A 14,288-nucleotide genomic window follows, 5' to 3' on the forward strand; every position below is an offset into this window, starting at 1 on the left:
TGGCTCAGATGGTAAAGTATCTGCCCACAATGAGGGAGACCTGGGCTTGATCCCTGAGTTGGGAAGATCCCCCAGAGAAGGAAATGGCAACCCAGTCCAATATTCTTGCCTGCAAAATCCCATGGACAGAGGAGCCTGGTGGGCTACAGTCCGTGGGGTAGCAAAGAGTCAGACATGACTGAGAACTAACACGTTCACTTTCTCCCCTATTGTGGAGGCTAGAAAGGGCTAGAGTTGGCTATTTCCCTTTCCCTGTTTCAAAGGATAGAGCAGTGTAGAATTAGGTATTTCCCTTTCCCCAGGTCAGTCAGGCTCTGGCAAATGAGTTTCCTTTGAGGGGAGCCCATGATAAGAACAAACTCTTCTGTTATATTTTGGACTTCCTGGTGGTCCAGTGGCTAAGACGCTGCACTCCCAATGCAGGGGGCCAGAGTTCAGTCCCTGATTGAGGAACTAGATCCCACATGCCACAACTAAGAGTTCAAACGGTGCAACTAAAGACCCTGCATGCCAAAACTAAGGCATGGCATAGCCAAATAAATAAATAGAATTTTTTTTTTAATGTTCTAGTAGATTTCAAAATGCCTTCTTTCCTTCTCCCCTGCCGAAAGCAAACAGGAATTTTCCCAAGATCTTCACAAAGAGAACTTGATGGGGCTCCTGGAGGTAAAACCCACAAAAGCGGAGGGGCCCTTCTAAGACTGGGCTATTGGAGTTTTGAAAGCTCAAATTTGTTCACACTGAGCCTCCTGCAAATATCAATTAAAGTTTAAGTTTTCCTACTAGTACTGGCTCCTGGCAGGCTTCTGTTCCTGAGTTTCTGCTCCTGGTAAGTTGTGATTCTCAGCATCCACTTCTCATCCACTTCTCTCTCAAACCAAAAAAAAATAAAAAATAAAAAATCATTTGCCCTATGACCACACTTCTTTGAGGAACCTTAAAAGAGCTATTGTTTCTCAGTTTGTTTAAATTTTCTCTTGTTGCAAAAATTGGAGTGGTAAACTTTTGCTATAAAGATGTTTCTAAGAATGTTGTTTGCAAGCTCCTTTAAAGATAGTTTTATATCAGCAAATTAAAGTTCTATGCATTCTGTAAAGCATATGGAAAATTGTTTAAGAACTGTTGTTATAAAGATGTTTCTAAGAATGCTACCTGAAGCTGCACTGAGGAAAATAAAAGAAAGAAAAGAGAAAAAAAATTGGGGTGATGCCTTCCAAGCTCTCTACCTGTAGAACTGGACACCATCTGAAAGTGCAGGAACAGAAAAATTAGCAAGCACATAAAAGTCACCAAATATATGAAGAGGACACAAGTGGGAGGGACATATAATGAAATTAAGAAATAGCAAAGAGCCCGAGTTTTTAGGACAACTGAGGAAGATTTAAACAGGTACAATTAACAGTCTCAAAAGGGTTTCACATCAAAAAACAAGAAGAATTTTTTTTAAACTTAGAAAGAAAAAATATATAAGCATGATTTTTAAAAAATCACTTTAATACATGATGTGAAAAGTCAAATAACAAATACAAAGAGTGAAGTAGTGAACTGGAAAATGGAGGTAGAAAGTCTCTTTGAATGTTGGGCAAAACTACCCCAAAATAAGCAAATCATAATAGAAAGTTTGTAGACATGGAGGATAGATGTTGAATGCAGGTTGAGAAAACAGAATTGAAGGAAGGAAATCATTTTTTATGCTCATTGTCTAAGAGGCAAACAGTTGTCAGTTTTAAAAATAAAAATTATATATATTTAAAGTGTACAACACAGAAATACAAAGGATCGTAAGAGACTATTATCAGCATCTATATGCAAATAAAATAGACAACTTGGAAGAAATGGACAAATTCTTAGAAAAGTACAACTTTCCAAAATTGAACCAGGAAGAAACAGAAAATCTCAACAGACCCATCACAATCACAGAAATTGAAACTATAATCAGAAATCTTCCAACAAACAAAAGCCCAGGACCAGACAGCTTCACAGCTGAATTCTACCAAAAATTTAGAGAAGAACTAACACCTATCCCAGTCAAACTTCTGTAAAATTGCAGAGGAAGGTAAACTTCCAAACTCATTCTATGAGGCCACCATCACCTTAATACCAAAACCTGACAAAGTTGCCACAAAAAAAAAAAAAAAAAAAGAAAGAAAGAAAGAAAGAAAGAAAACTATAGGCCAATATCACTGATGAACATAGATGCAAAAATCCTCAACAAAATTCTAGCAAACAGAATCCAACAACATATTAAAAAGATCATACATCATGGCCAAGTGGGCTTTATCCCAGGGATGCAAGGATTCTTCAATATCTGCAAATCAATCAATGTAATACACCACATTAACAAATTGACAAATAAAAACCATGTGATTATCTCAATAGATGCAGAGAAAGCCTTTTACAAAATTCAACATCCATTTATGATAAAAACCCTCCAGAAAGCAGAAATAGAAGGACTATACCTCAACATAATAAAAGCTATATATGACAAACCCTTAGCAAACACTATCCTCAATGGTGAAAAATTGAAAGCATTTCCCCTAAAGTCAAGAACAAGACAAGTGTACTCACTCTCACCACTACTATTCAATATAGTTTTGGAAGTTTTGGCCACAGCAATCAGAGCAGAAGAAGAAATAAAAGGAATCCAGATTGGAAAAGAAGAAGTAAAACTCTCACTGTTTGCAGATGACATGATCCTCTAAATAGAAAACCCTAAAGACTCCACCAGAAAATTTCTAGAGCTAATCAATGAATACAGTAAGGTTGCAGGATATAAAATTAACACACAGAAATCCCTTGCATTCCTATATATTAACAATGAAAAAACAGAAAGAAAAATTAAGGAAACAATTCCATTTACCATTGCAACGAAAAGAATAAAATACTTAGGAATAAATCTACCTAAAGAAACAAAAGACCTATACATAGAAAACTATAAAACACTGATGAAAGAAATCAAAGAGGACACAAATAGATGGAGAAATATACCGTGCTCATGGATTGGAAGAATCAATATAGTGAAAATGAGTATACTACCCAAAGCAATCTATAGGTTCAATGCAATCCCTATCAAGCTACCAACGGTATTCACAGAACTAGAACAAATAATTTCACAATTTGTATGGAAATACAAAAAAACCTCAAATAGCCAAAGCAATCTTGAGAAAGAAGAATGGAACTGGAGGAATCAACCTGCCTGACTTCAGTCTCTACTACAAAGCCACAGTCATTAAGACAGTGTGGTACTGGCACAAAGACAGAAATAGAGACCAATGGAACAGAATAGAAAGCCCAGAGATAAATCCACGCACCTATGGACACCTTATCTTTGACAAAGGAGGCAAGAATAAACAATGGAGAAAAGACAATCTCTTTAACAGGTCGTGCTAGGAAAACTGGTCAACCACTTGTAAAAAAATGAAACTAGAACACTTTCTAACACCATACACAAAAATAAACTCAAAATGGATTAAAGATCTAAACATAAGACCAGAAACTATAAAACTCCTAGAAGAAAACATAGGCAAAACAGTCTCTGACATAAGCCACAGCAGGATCCTCGATAACCCACCTCCCAGAATATTGGAAATAAAAGCAAAAATAAACAAATGGGGCCTAATTAAAATTAAAAGCTTCTGCACAACAAAGGAAACTATAAGCAAGGTGAAAAGACAACCTTCAGAATAGGAGAAAATAATAGCAAATGAAGCAATGGACAAAGAATTAATCTCAAAAATATACAAGCAACTCCTGCAGCTCAATTCCAGAAAAATAAAAGACCCAATCAAAAAGTGAGCCAAAGAACTAGACAGACATTTCTCCAAAGAAGACATACAGATGGCTAACAAACACATAAAAAGATGCTCAACATCACTCATGATCAGAGAAATGCAAATCCAAACCACAATGAGGTACCATTACACGCCAGTCAGAATGGCTGCTATCCAAAAGTCTACAAGCAATAAATGCTGGAGAGGGTGTGGAGAAAAGGGAGCCCTCTTACACTGTTGGTGGGAATGCAAACTAGTACAGCCACTATGGAGAACAGTGTGGAGATTCCTTAAAAAAACTGGAAATAGAACTGCCATATGACCCAGCAGTCCTGCTGCTGGGCATACACACTGAGGAAACCAGAATTGAAAGAGACATGAGGACTCCAATGTTCATCGCAGCACTGTTTATAATAGCCAGGACATGGAAGCAACCTAGATGCCTATCAGCAGACGAATGGGTAAGAAAGCTGTGGCACATATACACAATAGAATATTATTCAGCCATTAAAAAGAATACATTTGAATCAGTTCTAATGAGGTGGATGAAACTGGAGCCTATTATACAGAGTGAAGTAAGCCAGAAAGAAAAGCACCAATACAGTATACTAACGCATATATATGGAATTTAGAAAGATGGTAACGATAACCCTGTATGCGAAATAGCAAGAGAGACACAGATGTATTGAACAGTCTTTTGGACTCTGTGGGAGAGGGTGAGGGTGGGATGATATGGGAGAATGGCATTGAAACATGTAAATTATCATATATGAAATGAATCACCAGTCCAGGTTCAATGAATGATACAGGATGCTCGGGGCTGATGCACTGGGATGACCCAGAGGGGTTGGATGGGGAGGGAGTTGGGAGGGGGGTTCAGGATGGGGAACACATGTACACCCATAGCAGATTCAAGTCAATGTATGGCAAAACCAATACAATGTTGTAAAGTAAAGTAAATAAATAATTTAAATTAAAAAAAAATGAAAACTTTAGAATTATGGAAATAGCTGTCAATAGGGCCATAGAACCAGACAATAAAATGTTGTTTATCCAATAAAGTATAAAACTGGAAGGACGCACGCAAATAAGTAAATAAATAAACTGTACAACATAATGACTTGATGTGTATACACACAGTGAAAAGATTAGTACAGTCAAGCCAGTTAACATGTCTTCACATAGTTATACCACTTTTTATGTGTGAGGAGAGAGCCTGAAATCAATTCTTTTAGCAAATTTCCTATATTCAATATGGTATTATTAATTAGATTCATCATGCTGTACATTGATTCTCTAGATTTATTTATCTTATGTAACTGCATCTCTGTACCATCTGATCAACATTTCCTCATTTGTTCCATAAAGAGAAAATAATTTTTAGGAGCGAGAGAGACACCTAAAATAGCATGAAGCATTCTGTAATGTCCTCCATCTTAAGAAAATCAAGAACTCTTCTAAGATCCCTCCATCCATCCCCATTTCTCTGCTTTTTATAGAATCTCCTCGAATGACTTGTACATATTCACTGACTCAAGTGTCTCCCTCCAGCCACTCTTGAACACTCTCTGTTTGGCTTGTTCATTTTTTTATGAGCTCTAGATGTTGCAGGCTTCAGCTCTGGGACTTCTTGTATTCACAGTCACCCTTTCAATGGTATGATTCAGTCTGATGGCTTTAAATACCACCTGTATGCTGATGACTCCCAAACTTGTATCTCTAGGCCAAATCTCTCTTTTGAAACCAAGCCTCATACATTCAATAGCCTATATAACACCTCTGCATAGAGGTGAAATAATACATCTGAAATCTGTCTCTGAATCACCTCCTATACCACACCTCCCCTCCAGGGACCTCCCTGTCTCAGTAAATATTGATTGCTTCATCTCATTTGCTCAGACCAAATCTCCTAAAGTCATCCTTACTTTGTCTCTTCCTCTCACATGTCAGGTTCACATCTCACACAATGTTTACTAGCCACAGCAAATCATGTGAGCTCTGCTTCAAATGTATCCAGGCTCAGTTACATGTGACCTCCGTCACTCTCATCCAAATCAAACCCAACATTTTCCACCTGCAGTAGCTTCCCAACAGTTTCATGCTTCCACTCTTCCTACTGAAGTCTCTGGTGGCTCCGATGGTAAAGAATCTGCCTGCAATGCAGGAAATGCAGGTTCAGTCCCTGCATCAGGAAAATCCCCTGGAGTAGGAAATGGTAACCCACTTCAGTATTCTTGCCTGGAGAATCACAGAGGAGCCTGGTGGGCTATAGTTCATGGTGTCGCATAGAGTTGGACACAACTGAGCAACTACCAAACTCTTCCTACTAAGTGTTAAGTACTGTATATAGTCAGTTCTTTACATAGTTGACAGAATTTATAAAACATTAGATTGTTATTTCCCTGTTCATTCACTCCCGTCTACACCTATAGCTTTCCATGATGCTCGTGTTAACATTTAAACTCATCACTATGGTTTATGAGCCCTCAGTGATATGACCTCTGGTTAGCCATTGACTATCTCTCCTACCACTTTCTATCCATCCTCTTTGCTCTGATCACACTGGTTCTCTTTTTCTTTCTTAAACATACAAAACTGATTTCAGCCTCGAAATCTTGCTAATTACTCTACCAAGACCACTCTTTTCAGACGTGTGAAATGACCCCTCAAGTTATTAACATCTCTACTCAAATGTCACTTCTCAGGAGAAGTCTTCTCTAAACACTCAAGTAGCAACATCCCTTGCCTAGTCACAATATATTTTCATACCTTGCTTTATTTCAATTCACAGTACTTAGGAATAATTGAAATTTTATTATATAATTATACACTGCATCTATTGTGTATAGTCTCTCCATGAAAATGTGGAGTTTGTTATATGCACCGCTGTACCCTCTGTGCATTATAAAACTACCTGGTACATAATGTTTAATGAAAACTTGTTAATGACTAAAAAAATAAATGAATCATGAGAATAAAAAAACAACATTCTAGCTGAAAGAAAGAGATCTAATCATTATGTGATGGTATTTCAGAATACAAAGGGTACAGGAGATATTTCTAAAAATTCCATAAAGAAGAACATGAGTTACTTCTTAGAACACATTGTTTGTTTTATCTAGTGAAAAATTGTAGAAAGCACAAACAGGCTTAAGGAATAAAGAGGTTGCATTATCACCTCCGAGGAAAGCCCAGTAATGGGACAGCTTTCAAAAGCTGGTCGATTTAGTAGCTCAATAATGTCACCAGAGAGCCCCTTTCTTTTCATCTCTGTTCTGCTATACACAGGATTAATTCTTTTCTAAGACTGGCTTATTGTATTGACTGCCAATCTCAGATGGAGCTACATGCTTCTTTGTTTATACAAAGGGAGAGAGAGAGCAAGCTTTTGCTTTAGAACCTCAGGATTCTAACCAAGATTAGGCTTAGCAGGTTTCTTTGATACATATACTCCCAGACTTCCCTGGTGGTCCAGTGGTTAAGAATCCACCTGCTAATGCAGGGGACATGGGTTTGATTCCTGGTCCAGGAAGATTTCCACATGCCGTGGGGCAGCTAAGCCTGTGTACCACAGCTAATGAGCCAGTGCAATAAGAGAAGTCATTGCAATGAGGAATCCACACACCACAACTAGACAGTAGTCCCCACTCACTGCAACTAGAGAAAGCCCAAGCAGAGCAGTGAAGGCCCAGTGCAGTAAAAAAAAAAAAAAGACATATCCCCACACCTGGACCAATGAAGAAGTCTGCAGGAAGGCACTGTGATCACTGGCTTAAGCCTACCTAGGACCCTGAAGCTGTGGGGCATGGGGAAGGTCATCTTTGTCCATAGCACATGGAGTATAAGGCACAGAGGTGAACATGCAAAAGAAAACGTAGGTGTTGGGAAGAAGAGAGGTGGAATGAGTGCTGGAAAGTGGTTGATGAGATAAGTCTCACCTACAGAAGGATGGCAGTCAGAAGGGTACCAGATATCCCAGGTAACTCTGTGATGGGAGAAATCAATCCAAAGGTCTGAGGAGAAAGACTTTGAACCTAGAATTCTATAACCAGCTAAACTAGTCAGGTCATGGCTGAAACAAGGATGACACTGCACACAGAAAGAATAAAGTTTATTGACCAGAAATTCTCTCTGAAAAGTTATTGGAAAACATACTGTAGTCAAACAAATGTTTTCAAGAAAGAGGAAGCTATAAGATATAAGAAATAGTAATAAAGAGACAAAGTTAGCATCAGTAGCAATCATTAAGTAAAAACAAATCAAGCACAGGATGACATTAAAATCACAGACAAGGAATTCCCTGGTGGTCCAGTGGTTAAGACTTCACCTTGCAATGCAGAGGGTGTTGGTTTGATCCTTGGTCAGGGAACTAAGACCCCATGTGTCTTGTGGTCAAAAAACAAAAGCATAAAATAAAAACAGAAACAATATTGTAACAAAGTCAATAAAGAATTTAAAAATGGTCCACAAAAAAAAAAAAAAAAAACTTAAAAAAAAATCACAGGTAACATCATAGAAGAAATAGCAAAAGAAGAGAGGGATAAGGTAAATTAAATCATGTTACAATGCTTTTCTTTTCATATTAATAGGATGTAGATAGTGCATTACCTAGCTATTGAAAAAATATTGCTTCTAAATTTGTGTGCTTAAAAGGTAACACTATTAGAAATAGAAAATATATCTTCCAAACTACTTGTATGTGGAGGGGAGTGGAAGATGAAACTATGAAGTCACAATTAAATGGAAAACTTCTGGAAGATATTTATTTACTTTTTGTCAGGTCTTAGGTGGGGTGCTTGGGCTCTTCACTGTGGTGGGTGGGCTCCTCTCCAGCTGTGGCATGCAGGCTCCTGAGCACATGGGGTCAGTAGTTGTGGCCTGTGAGATCTCACTTCCCCAGCCAGGGATCAAAGTCATGTCCCAAGCATCGGAAGGAGGATTTTTAACCTCTGGACCACCAGGGAAATCCTGAAAGTCTTTTAAAATATAGGAAAGGAAAAAAAGAAATAACAGATAAGAAAATAGAAAAAAAAAAATGAGAGGGATAAATCAAAGTCTATCAATGGAACTATATATGAAGAAATTAAAATTTTATATTCAATTTGTTTTAAAACTCAAACCAAGTCCAGATTTACCCTATTTATCAGAGACATTTCAAAATGCTGACTTCTATGATATAGTCCTACATTTGTGATGAATTCCTCTTTTCTGTGTGAATCAGCTGTAATGTTGCTTTAAAGCAAAATTCTTAATCAGTACTAATAGAATGAATGTGTAACTCCTTTCCCCAAGTCCATTGTAAAACCTTAACAGCAAGAAACATGCAACTTTCATTCATTGGATGAATATTTAATAAGCACATACTAGGTACCAGACACTGGTATAGGAGCCTAGAACACAACAATATTGAAAATGCTTATATCAGGATGGACTACTATAGACAAGACAGTCAGGGCAGAGCTCTCTGAAAAGGAGATATTCAAATAGAAATCTGACAGAGGTTAGGGAGTAGACATTGACGTTGAAGGGAAAAGAATGATAAATGCCAAGGTACTGAGATGGGAACGTGTTTGGCGTTTGAGGAAGAGAAACCAGAATGGCTGGGGTGGAGTGGGTAAAACAAGGGAGTTGGGCATGGAGTTGATAAGGGAGCCTGATTCCATGTTCTGTAGCACCCTGGATGTGAATTGTAGGGTGATGGGAAGCCACTGGAGGGCTTAGAGAAGGAGAGAGCTTTATCTGATAGATACTTTTAAGTGATCATTCTCTTTGGGGTGTAAAGAATTAACTAGGGTGGGAATGGGGAGAGGGCAAGTGAGGAGGGGGAAAAGAGACCAAAAGGGCTACTCTTACAGGATCCAGGCAAGACAGAAAGATGCTTTCACTAGAATGATTGTGTAGGAAGTGAGAAATGGGCAAATCAGAACAGAATCCAAAGACTGAGCTCACAGGATCCACCATAGATGTAATATATCTGCCGTGGAGAGGAAAAAAGAGGATTTGAGAATGGCTCCAAGGATTTTGGCTTAATTAACTTGCAGATTGCAATTGCCATTTCCTGAGAGAGGAAAGACTTGGAGAGAAGTAGTGGGTAAGAAGCACTCATTACTCAGTCACTCCATTGTGTCCAACTCTTTGTGACCCCATGGACTGTAGCCTGCTAGGCTCCTTTGTCCATGGGATTCTCCAAGCAAGAATACTGGAGTGGATAGCCATTCCCTTCTCCAGGGGATCTTCCCAACCCAGGGATTGAACCCGGGTCTCCTGTGTCTCCTGCATTGCAAACAGATTCTTTACTGCTGAGCCATCAGGGAAGCTGATAAGGAAAACAAAGAATTATATTTTTCACATGCTAATATTATAATAAATTAGATATCCAAGTGAGATGTCAAAGAGACTGTTGGACACACAAATAGGAGCTCAGAGGAGAGCAGATTCATGAATACTTACTTTCTTGTTATTCTTCATATCTCTTTATCTGGCACAATATTATAGATAACTTTTTGTACCTATTCAGCTTCTTTCAAAATATTTTGAAAGGGGAAGCAACCTTGGGGTCATAATATTATAACCTTATATTTGGAGACAAGATCATAAATATTTGTTTCATTACAGGCTTCATCCATTACACATGTATTGCATCTGAAACACAAAATAAAAATGAAAAAAGAGGCTGGGAGGTTGAGATATATAAACTGAAGTTTGGATAACTCTTGAGCTTGAAACTAAGAGACAGTAGAGAACTCGGGCAGCAGTTGAAATTTGACAGGGGATCAAACCCATGCTGATTGGGTATCAGTGTAGATGGAATGACCAGGGAAGAAAGCACGATGATATAAAGGAAGAGGGATGGAACCCACTGCACATTGTTGCAGCTGGCCTTGGTGTTGAGTAGAAGCCATTTTCCTCCATCTCAGTGGGGAAGGGCTAGTGGATGGTTCCCATGGGGCACGTTGAGCAGGCTGGCAGCTTCTCCTCGGCATCCACGGTGTATCCGCAGGCCTGCTAGGCGCTCCTCAGCTAGGACTGCTTTAAAAGGACATCGAAGCTTTTGCGCTTCCCTGGTGGCTCAGTTGGTAAAGAATGTGCCTGCAGTGCTGGAGACTGGGGCTGGATCCCTGGGTCAGGGAGATCCCTTGGAGAAGGGAATGGCAACCCACTCCAGTGTTCTTTTCTGGGAAATCCCATGGACAGAGGAGCTTGGCAGGCTATGGTCCATGGGGTCACAAAAGTTGGATGTGGCTAAACCACCCCCAAAAATGCCTAGACCTCACCTTGAACCAATCAAATCACATCCCCTAGGAACGAGGCTTTGGCTTTGTTTTAAAGCTTTTTATTTGTTTAAAAGCTTCCTGGGAAATTGGAGTGTGGATCCAAGGTTGAGAAACAGAGTTCTAACTCCTGAAAATGCATTGAGTGGACAAAAGAAGAAGGAAAACATCCTTAGTGGATGAGGTAGCAAAGCCTTCAATAACCTGGACACGGAAATGCCATTTGGAAAAATGTCTCAGGCTCTTCTAAGCTGTGCCCTGGGAAGCCTGTAAATTCTCTTTTCTCTGTCCAGCTTCGACCCAAACTCCTCTCCATAAAACTTCATTAGCATTCCCAGAGCACCTTCTTTTGGCAAAATATTTCACTGTGTGGAAAGGAAACACATTTTATTATACCCACAAGAGGAAAATAAAGCTCATGGAAAAGAGGACCAAATAAGACTTTGTGGGCAGAATTTGATGGTCAACATCAGCACTTGCTTGATTTTGAGTTTTTCTCCGACCTTTGAGCTTCACTCTCCCCTTTTCTCTGCAGTGTTCCTTAGACTATGTCTGCAATATTTAGAACTGGGAGAATCCATGGGAATGTCTGCACTGATGGCTTGTGACTTTTGTTTTTTAAATTGAAGCCCCCACATTCTCTATCCAAGCAATGTCTAAGCTGACACGGGTCGGCGGTCAGGGCAGGGAGGTTGGGTAGAGGCAGAGGGAGCAACAGGAACCCCACCTCCCTTCTTCAGGAGTCCAAAAGAGCAGGGTATGAAAACCTAGACAGAACAAATCCCAAATCTGTAGATGAAGAAATGGGATAGGGACTTCCCTGGTGGTCCAGGGGTTAAGAACCCACCTGCCAATGCAGGGGACATGGGTTCCATCCCTGTCCTGGAAAGATTCCACAAGCTCATGCACCACCACTACTGAAGCCCGTGAGCCCTAGAGCCTGTGCTCTGATCCACAGCAAGAGAAGCCACCACATTGAGAAGCCCACAACCTCAAATGGAGAGCAGCCCGGGCTTGTCATAACTAGAGAAAGCTTGTGTGCTGCAACTAAGACCCAGTACAACCAAAAATAAAGAGATAACAATTTTTAAAAATAGGCTAGGAGAGCTGATGTTATCTTGCTCAAAGACAACCAACCAGTGAAGGACCAGACTCAGCAGATGACCTGGGTCCCAGCCCCTGTGTTTTCTATATCCCTAAACTTCCTTCTACCTTTGTAGAGACACAGTGCACTGGCTATAAAAAAAAAAGTTTAAAAACTATGATCAAGAGACTAACCAAGGTGTAACTTGCTGCTGTTGCTACAATTTAGTCATGTCCCACTCTTTGCAAACCCATGGACTGTAGCCTGCAGGCTCCTCTGTCCATGGGACTTCCCAGGCAAGAATATTGGAGTGGGTTGTCAGTTCCTTCACTAGGGGATCTTCCTGACCCATGGATCAAACCTGAGTTTCCTGCTTGGCAGGTGGATTTTTTTTTTTTTTTTTTTTTTTACCATTGAGCCATCTGGGAAGCCCCTGGTATAATGTATAGCTTACCAAATACAGAATTAGGTTTCCAGAGATAGCAAATAAAAATATAGAACACAAGTTAAATGTAAATTTCAGATATACAATAAATAACTTTAGTATAAGTATATCCCTTGTAGTATTTGTGATATACTTACACAAAAATATTGATTGTTTACCTGATCTTCAGATTCAACTGGGCATCCTGTTATTTTATCTGACAAACTTTTCTGAAGCTAATTCTGAAAACACTGTTAATCCTACCACATTCTGATTAACTGAGTGATGGTCAAAATCATTTCAACACCCCTTTTGTTTTCTTTAGTAAGGGAATTATGAAGAAAGGAATTCAACACACTCTAGTCAAGAAAAACACACACCATCTCCCAGACAATGGTAGGTAATGTAGATCCAGAGTTGAGAAACAGAATTCCAGCTCCTGAAAATGTATTGAAGAAATAAAGCAAAAAAGAAAATTTTGGTAGTGAATGAGTCTAGCATAGTTTGGTGTTGCAAGACATTCAATCATTTCACAGACTTAAAAATCCTAAAGTCTTGGAACCTTCTGAAGCAGGAAAAGTACATTTTAAAACTCATGATTTTTCCAAAGATATGATTTGTTCAACTCTTCTTTCACGAAGAAAGCCCAGTTCCTCCTCAGATGTGACTTGCTATCAGCCTTGAAGGGCTGTGGAGGATTCTTTTTTTATCCCAATAATCCATTAGCCATGACAATGGCCAGCCTAAGAAAGCAGAGAGGGATCTTAGGTCACAGATTGGAGGAAGTGAGTCCTTTTTATTTGGCACTTTTGGAAATTCAGAATGCTTTTAGAATCTTGATAGTATTATCAAGAATTCAGCTCTCATTCAGCCTTGCCAAGAGCTAAGAAGACTTAAAAAAAAAAAAATCTCTTTTGGCTGTCCAGATTTCACCCCGTTGCACCATAATTGCCTACTGCTTAAAGCTCAACATTCAGAAAACTAAGATTATGGCATCCTGTCCCATCACTTCATGGCAAATTGGTGGGGAAACAGTGGAAACAGTGGCTGACTTTATTTTTCTGGGCTCCAAAATCACTGCAGATGGTGATTGCAGCCATGAAATTAAAAGACACTTACTCCTTGGAAAGAAAGTTATGACCAACTTAGATAGCATATTAAAAAGCAGAGACATTACTTTGCCAACAAAGGGCCGTGTAGTCAAGACTATGGTTTTTCCAGTGGTCATGTATGGATGTGAGAGTTGGACTGTAAAGAAAGCTGAGCACCGAAGAATTGATGCTTTTGAACTGTGGTGCTGGAGTAGACTCTTGAGAGTCCCTTGGACTTCAAGGAGATCCAACCAGACCATCCTAAAGGAGATCAGTCCTGGGTATTCATTGGAAGGACTGATGTTGAAGCTGAAACTCCAATACTTTGGCCACCTCATGCAAAGAACTGACTCATCTGAAGAGACCATGACTCTGGGAAAGATTGAAGGCAGGAGGAGAAGGGGACGACAGAGAATGAGATGGTTGGATGGCATCACCCACTTGATGGACATGGGTTTGGGTGGACTCCAGGAGTCGGTGATGAACAGGGAGGCCTGGCGTGCTGCAGTTCATGGGGTCGCAAAGAGTCGGACATGACTGAGCGACTGAACTGAACTGAACTGACACACATATACCTCTTTTTAAGAGTTAACTCCAGCCTTTCCCAGAAAAGTCTCACCAAAAGGATGTTGAAGGACATGCCTCTAA

This window comes from Cervus elaphus, chromosome 15 (assembly GCF_910594005.1).
Source record: "Cervus elaphus chromosome 15, mCerEla1.1, whole genome shotgun sequence".
Lineage (NCBI taxonomy): Eukaryota > Metazoa > Chordata > Mammalia > Artiodactyla > Cervidae > Cervus > Cervus elaphus.